At 47.2% G+C, this 11,879-nt stretch overlaps 1 protein-coding gene across 1 annotated transcript in view; it reads right to left on the bottom strand.

The window, feature by feature from the left end:
• Positions 1 to 11,879, bottom strand: part of GIGYF2 (GRB10 interacting GYF protein 2) — a 1,757,193-nt gene that overhangs the window by 1,380,702 nt on the left and 364,612 nt on the right. The window lies entirely within an intron of this gene.

Here is an 11,879-nt window from a genome sequence, read left to right as displayed (position 1 = left end):
AGTAGACAAAAAATTAGCAAATCAGAAGACTAATAAGAAAGTGAGTACAAAGGGTGGGGGGAGTTATCAAGCATGAGACACCATGGGACAGGGATCACCAACCAAAGGATAGGTGAGTGCACCAGAGAGAAGTCTAGGCACATTACCTAAAGCCACAAAATATTCCATATATTGGTCGTGACATTTTGCCTTACTACCTGTCCAGCTTTACAAGTATATTCCTTTGTGGGGTTTGGAAGATATTTTTCCTTTGGGTTGGGTAACCTATATTAATGTTCGTTGGTTCTGGGTGGTATCAGTTTTATGTTGATTCAATGGAACAAGCCATCTAATAATCTCTGGGAACAAGAGAAGAGAGGCCATATTTCACAATTATTGGAGCGCCGTGTGTGCGGCACAGAGTAGGAAACAGTCTTTGGACCCAATCTCTCAATTACATCTAAGCAGCATGAAAAGAAAACTCCAGGGAGCTGGTAATACAGTTTCCTTAAGACCACTCTAAAAAAAGGAAAAGGTGATAGCAAACCTTACATAAAGGATTACAACACTCCAAGACATTCAAGATGCCCCAAAGCTCAACAAAGCATTCCAGCGCTCGCCACAAATAATTTTTTCATGTAGCAGAAACGATCTTAATTGCCTCCTCTGGACCTATTCTTGCAATCCCTTAGGAGTGGTAATTGGGATCTTCACGAATTTAACATGAGGAAAAACTAGGCTCCAAAGTAACTTTTCCTTCACCATGGGCATCTTCATTAGTAACTGTAAACACAGATTAGAATAGCAAATTCGTTTTCAAAAAAAGGAAGTGAGAAACCAGAAAAAAGGCAACGACCAAGAGACGTAGGCATGATCAAAATGAATTTCTAAATGAAGGTTTTGCAAAGAGTCTAACTTTAAGATCTGACTGGGAGACAGGTTAGAAAGCAGTGTCTGACAAAGGCATGAATAGGCCCTCAAGAAGCTACTTTAGAAATGTCTTCACCGGAGAGGTTTCTAAGAATGGAAGCAATAGCTACTGGAGTCTAAGTTAGTCTGCAGCAGTCTACTGAACTTCCAATACCAGGCACTGTTATGCAGTATATATCACCTTGTTCTGAGGCACTTAAAAGTGGGTAATTATTGGGTTTCATCACATTAGTACCCAAGGGTTCTTTTCACATCCTAGTTGTGAAATAATTGCTGTTGGAGAGAAAGACATGGAAAAGAAAGATGAAGAGAAATAGCCTGATGTATTGAAAAGTTGGGAACGTTCTTCCGAGATAAAGTAGGATGAGTTCTGAAAAAAACGTGCTTAAATAGCCTAACTTTCGCTCGTCTTTTTGGACGAAAAATTACTACAAGACTGATCCAATTCACGCTTACTTGCCATGAAGGAAACAGCCAAAGGAGGCAGAAATTCTCACACTCTAAACATATCTTTCATCACTGAAATAATGGAAAATATATCAGAATGGGGCATTGTCTGTAAATTGTAAAGGCCAGTAGATAAACAAGAATTGTAAGCTGAATATGGCTACATAAAGATGGAAATTCAATCATTATTTGCATTTCCTTGGAAGCGCATGGACTGCCGTGCAGAACCTCTTCAATTTAAACAGATGGTACACGCTTGATGGCTGCTCCACCTGTTAAAGAACATCTGTACAGTCTGGAGTAAGTCAGTAAGGTGAGGACACAACTTAGAACGAACTGTGGCACCACAAAGGGTTTGGGAGGAAACACATGAGTCAAACTTTCAGATATCTAACCACAACATGTGATTTGAACAAAGACGCTGGTCGGGCAACAGAAAGAGGCTGAAAGGACCAACAAATAACCTTAACTGGTGCCACTGCAAGTCATTGCTGAGGCTTAGAGAAAAACAAAAAAGACATTTAGCAGTTTGGCTTACAATGGATCCGTATTGTCTGTCTCGCCAGGCCACATATTTATCCTAGCATCTTCCCGAAGACAGATTTCGTAGAGGGATGAATGGCAGCAAAGTTGACACCTACCGCTTTGGGAAGGAGATCAAAGGAAGTCAACTTCCGCCACTCGGTCTCCATAAATGGAGGTGAAGATCGGGCAGAGTCAGGTGCAGGGCACTGCCCTACTGCAGGGATAGGAGATTCCTCCAAAGCAGTAGCGTAATCGGAGGACAGGTGCTTTTGCCACACTATTCTTGCCCAATCCAGAGCCACTAGCATGACTTGCGAGGTTGTGTGATGACCTTCAGAACTTAGCAATGAGAGATGGCGGCGGAACAGCTTACTGGAGTCTCAAGTTCCATTCTAACTCAAATGAGTCTCAGAGCAAGAGCCTTTTTGGAATCTCGAGCACACAAAGGTTTTGATACTGGTTTGACAGTGAAGAGATTGAGCCAGATTACTGCTCACTTCTGGTAGATGCCCGGCCCACCTTGGGATGTAACCGCCATTCATGATCTGCAGTTTTTTGCTCATCCACCCTGACATTCAAAGATCTGGCTAGCTGGTTCATGACCAGGAAAATGCTCTGGCACTTCAGGAACAATGTTCTTCTAGGCACAGGACCCCATGCTGTCCGTTGCCCCCGAGAACCTGAATCAGCCTCTCTTTGATTGACAGGAGGATGACATTCAGCACCAGGTGAACCCCAACAGATTGATGTACTGATGGATCTCCACCTCTCCTACGTGACCTTCCCATCCCATCCCAACTATGATGAATCCCTCACCGTCAGCTTCGGGTGGGACAGTGAATGCGGTCGGATACTCATCCATATGCAGTCTACTGCGAAATCTGGACAGAATCCGACAGATTCTCCTGTTGCTGGGCCTTCTGAGAGTTCAGGTTCCACTGCATCGCACACATAATCCATCTGGCATAGTTGACCAGCACAATCCAGAAGGCCGAGAAGTCGAGAAGCCTCACATCTCACTGAGACCCAAGAAAGAGGCTGAAACATCAGGATCATAGCCCGGATGTCCAGGACTCGCGGATTAGGCCTGAAACAGCAATGTATCCAAAATGACCCCAATGAAAGGGAGCCTTTGCGAAGAAGTCAAAAAGTCAGGTGTGACTTTGGCATGTGAACCCCAATGAAGGCAGGAATTTGACCGTTCTCTGGACACTGTCTACGACTGACTGTAGCGAGCCAGTCTTCAACAACCTGTCATCAAGGTAGGGGAAAACTGGAATCCTCAACCTCCGAAGGTGTGCTGCGACCACTACCATCACTTCTGTGAACACTAGAGTAGCCTGGTGAGGCTGAAAAGACTACCTGCAAGTTGATAATGCTCCTGGCCTACCTTGAAACGCAGGTAGTGTCTATGGGACTGCAGGAGGAATACATGAAAGAAGGTGTCCTGCTTGTCCAAAGCCACCATCCAGTCACTTGGATGCAGGGCCAAAGTTAGCATCTTAAATTCATCCTTCCACCAGAAGGTGTTCAGAAAGCATAGATCTGAAATAAGACTAAGGCCTCTGTCCTCCTTCGGCATAAGGAAATAGTAGGGGTAACAGCCACTACCTCAGCCAAAAGAGCCTGCAACTCTTGAAGCAAGACGAAGACACACTCATCTGAAAGCTGCTCTGATGATGGCAGACGATGCGGGGGTCGAAAAGATATTGCAGGGCATAGCCCTATCGAACAATCTGAAGGAACAACTAGCAAAATGCTCTATTTTGCCGCCTTTAGCGAAAATGCCACACACTGCATCCTACAGGGCTATTGTGTGCCAATAAGTGCAAGCTCAAGCACTTTGGAGTTAGATGCTGAAGGTACTTGGAGGTTTGCCATCTCAGGTGGTCTGGATGTTGTCTGCTTGATCCTAACCCCCGACCAGGCTAGGGTGTGTGTTGCCAAAGCTGTAGACCTTGGTGTTGCAGGTCTGTATATTCTCATATGGAGTAGCATTGAAAGGGGTGCAATTGTTGAGTTAACTGTTGTGCTTTGGTAGTAAGACCCAAGGAAACCTTTGTGACCTGTCTTTCTTTGAAGCATACCAGCGCAGAGTCAGCCTTCTTGCCAAACAAGCAAGATCTGTCAAATGGCATATCCATCAAAGAGGAGTGCATGTCACCAGATTAGCCCTTGGAGCTCATCCAGGGATGATGTTGAAGCAGGATACTAGCATCTACTGCCCACCAAAGCAGTCATCATCAAAAACTTTATTTGGCTTTAAATATAAAACCATAAAAGTCAAAACAGCCTACAATGTACCATACAAGTTATAAAATCACAGATATGCTAACAGCCGAATAATCAAGACAATGCAAAATACATGATGTGCAATATAAATATTAATTACAGGTTTTCCAGGTCTAACTGCTTCCCATAAAACACTAAGAGTGTACAAAACAGTATTGCAGGATAAAAGTTGTAAAAAATAAAAACTGGTCTCACTCTCCTAAATCCATTTATTTTTTAAATGGCGCTAATAAATAACTTTTTGTGGAACTACATAAAAAATACAAAGCATTAAAAAGTGCATCATGTCCGGAGGAGACTCGCCTCCGCAACCACAGGTCATGAGGCACTGACCTCTGTGGGAGCCTTGGGGGTGTGCAAATAAGTAGTGGAAGAGGTCGAGCCAGAACCTCGTCAATAGGTACGGGTCATAGGTACTTTTTTCTTTTTTTCAAGATTAATATTATTTTATTCTTTCCTGTGATGCAAACTGCGGTTGGTCACTTACAAGTGTTTTAATAGACACAGTTACTAGCATATTGTGTTTTTTTAAAATAAATATTTTTATTTAGTTTTGAAAAGAAAATAACATAATAAATACACCACGCCCAATAATTGTCCTTCCACAGTTGTCTCATCTGGCAATCGTTCACATATAATGTCCGTTGTAGGTGGATCTATCGACGGGCTTGAATGAACCGGGTGTATATGAAGAACAAACCATACCTATAATACTCTTGCATATCAACATCGGGGATATACTTTGCATCGTTCAAGGTTCCTCCCTAGCCCTTCCGGTCAAAGGTACTCTTGAGCCCTAAAAGATAGGGCTCAGTGGTAGGCACAGTTTTCAAAGTTACGAATTTTCGCACACTGTTTACACAGTTCTTAATCCTGTCAGTGACAGTTGCTGAAAAAACCCTTCTTTGCCCAAGCGAGGTCCCTTTTACAAGTACCCTCCGAGTTTGTGTAAAGATCAGCTCTTCCTAGACTGGCAAGGCCAACTCTTATATTTTGGAGCCATCGGATACGTGAGGCGTGATCAAGTGTGAGACAATCCCTTATGAAATCTTTACTAAGGGTATTCTCCTGCTGCGACCAAATTTTGAGCCACAAAGATAAAGGACGAAAAGCTAAATTGTCAGCGAGGAAAGGCATCCCCAATTCCTCATGAACAACATAAGATGGAATACAATGCGGGACAGAGATAACGTCGCAAAAATTGGTTCTCGGTTCTCTGCACAGCCCCAAGTTCAATATGGCCCCATATTTCACTCCCATACCTAACATTAGAGACACATTTTGCTTGGTAAATCTTCAGCAGGGTCCCTACTGGCTTACCTCCCACTCTGATGGCAAAATTAAAACGGCTGCTGATGCTTTCACTAGGTCCCCTTTCTTGCGGTTAATCAGAGGGTACCAGTTCAGGGAGTCATCAAAGACTACTACCAGGTAGGAGAACACATTAGTTCTAGGTATTGGTGAGCCTCCTAATTTAAATATGGCCTGCTTTCCCTTCGCCTTGCCGGGGCCTATTTGCATGATGTATTACTTAGAGTGATTTACTGATAAGTCCAGCTCCTCCATAAAAGAGCCAAAGGAATTGAGAAGCAGTTGTAAGCCTCTTGCAGTCATCACCAGGAGGACTGCGTCTGCAAACAAGAGGACCAGCAGGCTGTGCTTGCCTACCTGAGGGGTGTCTGCTTTGGTGTCTAAAAGAACCTTCTCTAAAGAATTAATATATAAATTGAAAAGGAAGGGTGCGAGGATACACACCTGGCGCACCCCCTCTTAATATTGAAATGACGGGACACTTTCAGGTCTTTTGAGTAGCGTACTACTGCCTTGGTGTCTCGATGGAGATCCCTCAGAAAGCATGTGATGTTATTATCAATGCCAACGTATGCCATCAGCTGCCAAAGCGTGGACCTGTGCACACAGTCAAAAGCTGATGAGAGATCCATACAGCTAGGTAAATGGGACAGGCGCGAGCCACCGTGTACTTGTTCAGGACAAGATACAGGTTAAGACACTGCTCCACAGTGGAACGACAAAGGCGAAATCCCTATTGTATCTCAGAGAAAAAATTCCTTTCATCAGCCCAAGATGCCAATCTATCGAGAATCATGCGACCCACCACCTTCACCACAGAATCCAGGAAGGAGATATGGCCTATAACATAAGGTGCCGTCCCGGTCACCCTTTTTAAATATCGGGACTATGGTCGATAAGGCCCAAGAATCAAGGCGGCCGTACCGGTCACCCTTTTTAAATATCGGGACTATGGTCGATAAGGCCCAAGAATCAAGGCGGCCAGCCCGGACCAAGGAGTTAATAACAGCGGTGAGAATGGGCGCCCAGGTGTCTGTGTGGGCGATATAAAGATCAGGCTGAATCCCATCGGACCCAGGAGCTTTTCTCTTTGTCAGGCCTAGTATGCTTGCTCTAACCTCTAATTCGGAGAAGACTAGGTCCATCTTGCCTACCACCTTATTCTGCCCCTCGATAGGCATGGAGTCTGGCTGGAAGATACCCTCGAAATGATGAACCAAATCATCGTCCGTAACCTGAACATCCAATAGATGAGCTCTCTGCTGAGAGAAAAGGGCTGTTAATAATAGCCCAGAACATAGAACTATTTCTCAAAGTACTTGCCTCCACTAGATCCGACCAGGCCTCGTCCTTCAGTGTGGACTTACGGGTTGCTAACGCGGCTATGTATGCTCTACGAAGACCTTTAACCACCACCATATCACAGAGCTTGTCGCTCTGAGCCCATCTCAGTTTCCTACAAGCCCGAGAGCATGCAGAATCAAACCATCTTGGGCCTGCGGGCTCCTTTCCTCTGTCCGGGGCACACAGTAGCCTCCGGATGACGGTGGACATTGAACTGAAAGCACCCAAAATGTCCAAGGCACCGGCCTCGCTATCGAGACAGGTAGCAAGCTCCCTGCAGCACTGGTTTGTGAGGGACTCATGAAATGATTCTGGTGCTATGCTTCCCCATTTTACACTCCTCCCTACCTTGGCCACTATGAGATGGGCTCCACCCCAGCCACCTTCAGAACGTCTAGGTACTCTGGACCGGCCTGTGGTAATGCAAATAGGGTTATGGTCACTAAATTCACCTGTCTGAATCAGAAAGCCTGTGACTAAAGTAAAGAAAGGGGTAGATACAAAGGTAAAATCTATAAAGGTTTTGCACCCTCTACCCTTGAAAGTGGGGCGATGTCAGTTTTCCCTGGGGTAACTTGTGCACAACTGATGTTAGGTCAAATTCAAGCAAAAAGGAATTTAGCTCCCTACCCTCAGGGGTATGCTCCAAGTGCAGGCCAGATTGACGTGCATAACCCATGGCTTCCACTCCTCCTTTTCTGATATCCCCACACATATAGATATTAAAATCCCCTGTTCAAAAGATATGGTGACAGTTCTGAGCATTCAAGGTACAACTCCGTAATACTACCCCCAACTGGGTTATGTTATCCTCACCCTCAACAGACGCTCCAGAGTTGTAACAATTTATCAAAGGAAGTCTACTCTTGCCACTCAACAGCAACATCACTTGTACATTGGGCGAGGCATGAAGCACAGATACTGCAATATCAAGGACCTCTAATGAAACAAATGTGGAAAGGTGATGTATTGCTCAATGTGAAAGGGAGTCACGATTTTAGGCAAGAGGTTCGCCATTGTCCTCAGCACCAGTATGTAAAAAAATGGTGGTGTAGGGCAGTTGCACAGAAAGCCAGGTTAGAACGAGTGCACTCACGCAATGAGCTAAAGTGATCAGAAGACGCAACAAACAGGTTTGCATAGTTTCAAAGGGCATACACACGAGAAACAAAGCCAAGTCCCACTGTAGCATCACAAACTGCTTGGGAAAAAACGCATGTCAATTTTTAAAATTTCTTTTTAATTCTTTTTATTAACCACAAATAAAATAATACACTTACAATAAATGCACTGAAACGCCATTCTACACAATAGGTCTGTTCACATCCTCCTAGGTCATAAAAATCAACAATAATAAGTGTATTCGGGTTCAAGGACCATCCAGCACCTCCGGATCCTCCATTGCCACCGGAGTACATATGTCACCCCGTATGCATTCCAGGGCCCCTAGATCTTCCCCCATTTCTTGGGTCGACCCCTTACAACATACACTGCCCGCTCTCTAAACATGCACCAATCCAAATCATCCATCCATTTCCCGACCGTCGGTGGCTGAGCCGCCCCCCACAGCTGAGCTATGTTACGCTTCGCAACACTACATGCCAATGTGGTCCACACCTTTCCATGAGACATGAGATCAGTCGGGTCCCAGACATTCAGGATACAACGCTGCGCCTCCAGCTCAAACCCCACTCCCCACACCTCCCTCACCTTGGCATGGATAGCTGACCAATACCCCTGAACGAAAGCACACTCCCACAATACATGAAAAAACGCTCCCAGCTCACCAAACCCTCTCCTGCAATCTTCACTCACCGCCAAGCCCATTCGCACCAACCGGGGGCCAGTCACGTAACAGCGATGGAGAATCTTTAGTTGAACCAGCCGAAGCCTCATCTGAATGGCAACGACCCGCGGAGAGGCCACTGCCTCCCTTCAGTCCTCATCATCAAGGAGCAAACCATCCGCTATCCACCGATCTCTCAGGGCCACCAAGGGATGGTTAACTAGCTTCCTATAAATCAGAGAAAGGAAGGTGACCATCCAGCACCCGATCCTCCAACGGGGAGGCCTCGGGGGGCGTCACGCCAAGGGGAATGTTGGCTAGCAGCGCATGCCTAACCTGAAGATACCGAAACTTCTCGCTCCCGCGCATCTGATACTGCTCCTGCAGGGTCTCAAATGGGAGGATACCATCCTTCCCCCATAAATCCCCGACTCGGGAGATCCCATTGAGGTCCCACTTGTCTAATCCCTTAGATTTCCATAGGCTGCCCAACCGTTCCGAGTTCCAGAGGGGAGTTGCCAACGTGATCTTCCCCTCCCACCCCAGGGAGCAGTTCGCCTCATGCCAGATCCCAACAGCCACCGCTGCTGGTCCCACCATCGGAAAGCGCCCCCGCCTAGCATACAGTGCCCTAGTAAAGTCCCCTCCAGGAGCCTGACCACGGTTCATAATATAGCTGGGGTCCAGTGGCGAACCATAAATAGCCTGATTAACCGCAGCCAGCTGTGACGCCCAGTAATACTTCCTGATGTTGGGTAAACCGATCCCGCCATCGTACCACGGTAGTGTCATTTTCGCAAACGCAATTCGGGGCCTCCCCTCCCAGAGAAGTTGCCTCTGGAGAGACTCGACCTCCTTAAAATACGACGGCGGAACCGGGTCCATAGAATTCTGGAGCGCATATAAGAAACGAGGGAGAGCCATCATCTTAAACAAAATGGCTCGGCCAAGAAGGGAAAGGGGAAGTGCCTTCCAGTGAACAACATCTCGCCGAAGCCGAACCAACGGAGACAGCAAATTGTTGGAATATCTACTCCGGGGTCCAAGGATATAAAAATGCCTAAAAATTTAAAACCCACCGCTACTATTTTAACTGGGCAGCGCAGGGGGACCTCCGGGGGGTCATCGCTCAACACGAACAAGACCGACTTCGTCCAATTAATAGCAAAGCCTGAATATCTACTGAACACCTTCAAGACATCCAAAAATGCCATGAGCGATGCTCGGGGCGAGGTCAGGTACAAAAGAATATCATCCGCATAAAGAGATATCTTGTCCTCCCAGTCTGGCGTCCATCGGAGTCCCCTAATTGACCTATCCAACCGAACCCAGGCCGCGAGTGGCTCGAGCGTCAATGCAAAGAGAAGCGGGGAAAGAGGACAGCCCTGTCTGGTGCCTCTCCCCAGCGCGAAATCCACCGACCTATGGTTATTAACGACCACTCGGGCCAAAGGGCCAGAATACAGGAGGCAAACCCAAGAGATAAACTCCGGGCCCACCCCAGCTTACCAAGAGCAGCAAAAAGATAAGGCCACTCCACCCTGTCGAAGGCCATAGTGGCATCCAGAGAGAGCAGTATTGTCGGCTCGTGTATCTGCGAAGCCCCACCAATGACCCCAAGCAATCTACGCAAATTGAGAGCCGTGTTCCGGAGGGGCATAAAGCCCGATTGGTCTGGATGCACCAGTGTAGTAATCACCTTAAGCAGGCGGTTCGCCAACAGCTTAGCCAAGATTTTAGGTTCGGCATTCAACAAAGAAACCGGCCTATAGGATGAAAACTCGATCTTCGGCTTACCTTCCTTTTGAAGGACTATAATATTAGCCTCACGCTGATCATATGGAAGCCAACCTCTCTCCCTACTCTCCACAAACATACCCTTCAGAAAGGGAGCCAGCTTGTTCGCATTGACTTAAGTTCAATAGGAAGCCCATTCGGGCCCGACGCTTTACCAGACCGTACCCCACTGATTGCCTGCGTCACCTCATCGTTAGTGAGGGGAGAATCGAGAAAACCCCTATCTTCATCCGAGAGAGTAGGCATCGGAATGTCCCTAATCATATCGGCGTTCTCGGCCTCCGAATACTGACACTCAGCTGCGTAGACCTTCTCATAACAGTTGGCAAAGACATCCACGATTTCTTGCGGGTCCGTGACCCTATCAGCCCCAGGGGACTTCAGCAGCGGGAATAACCGCGACGCCCAGCCCCCCTTCTCCAACCAAGCTATCAACTTCCCCGCCTTATCTCCATGCTCATATATTCCACTCTGGGTATCGAACAACTGTGATCTGGCATTATCACGGGCCAAACACCTGTATTCATCTTTAAGAAGTTTCAAGCGATGCAACCCCTCCGGCGTGGAAGCAAGCGAAACCTCCCGCTCCAGCGCAAGCAGATCCGATTCTACCCTGTCAACCTCGGCTCGCCCCTCCTTTTTCTTCCCTGAAATGAAAGAAAGCAACTCCCCCCTAAGGACAGTTTTATAAGCCTCCCATAGGGAGCATCGGAGGCCACCGAGTCAACGTTCTCCTGAACATATCTGTACGCCACCCGCACTATCTCCTTCTTAGCCCCCGGGTCCCGGAACCTCCAAACGCTTATAGGCGCAACCCGGGCCACTTCACGCCCGCCAAATTCAAGACTGAGCCAAACAGGTGAGTGATCCGTGACTCCTCTGGCCACGTGCCGCACCTCCCGAACCCACGAGGCCTGGGCCGCCGGAACCAGAACATAATCTATTCTAGAAAAGGATCTATGCGCCGCCGACATTCTTTGTAGCCTGGAGGAAGTCTATGAAGGATTATGGTGAGCCTGCCTTCAAGAGCCAAACATCGAAGTAAGGGAAAACTGGTAACCTCAACATCCAAAGGTGTGCCGCCACCACAGTAAAGCTAAAGGACAGCCTGACCAAAACAGGAACCGTGTGTAACATATGTTTGTTGAGAGAGAGAGAAGAGAGGAGAGAGAAGAGAGGAGAGAGAGAGAGGAGAGAGAGAGAGGAGAGAGAGAGAGGAGAGAGAGGAGAGAGAGAGAGGAGAGAGAGAGAGGAGAGAGAGAGGAGAGAGAGAGGAGGGAGAGAGGAGGGAGAGAGGAGGGAGAGAGGAGGGAGAGAGGAGGGAGAGAGGAGGGAGAGAGGAGGGAGAGAGACAACCCTCCAAGTTTGGATCTCGCTCTACAGCAACTTTCGAAAGAAAAAAATCAAACTTGCTGCAGCAGAATGGAGAAGTGCTCCTCTGAAAGCTGTTCGGATCTGGGGAGAGGGG

This window comes from Lissotriton helveticus, chromosome 11, assembly GCF_964261635.1.
Source record: "Lissotriton helveticus chromosome 11, aLisHel1.1, whole genome shotgun sequence".
NCBI classification, from domain to species: domain Eukaryota; kingdom Metazoa; phylum Chordata; class Amphibia; order Caudata; family Salamandridae; genus Lissotriton; species Lissotriton helveticus.
The sequence above is the reverse complement of the archived record's forward strand: the minus strand, read 5'-3'. Positions and strand labels throughout refer to the sequence as shown.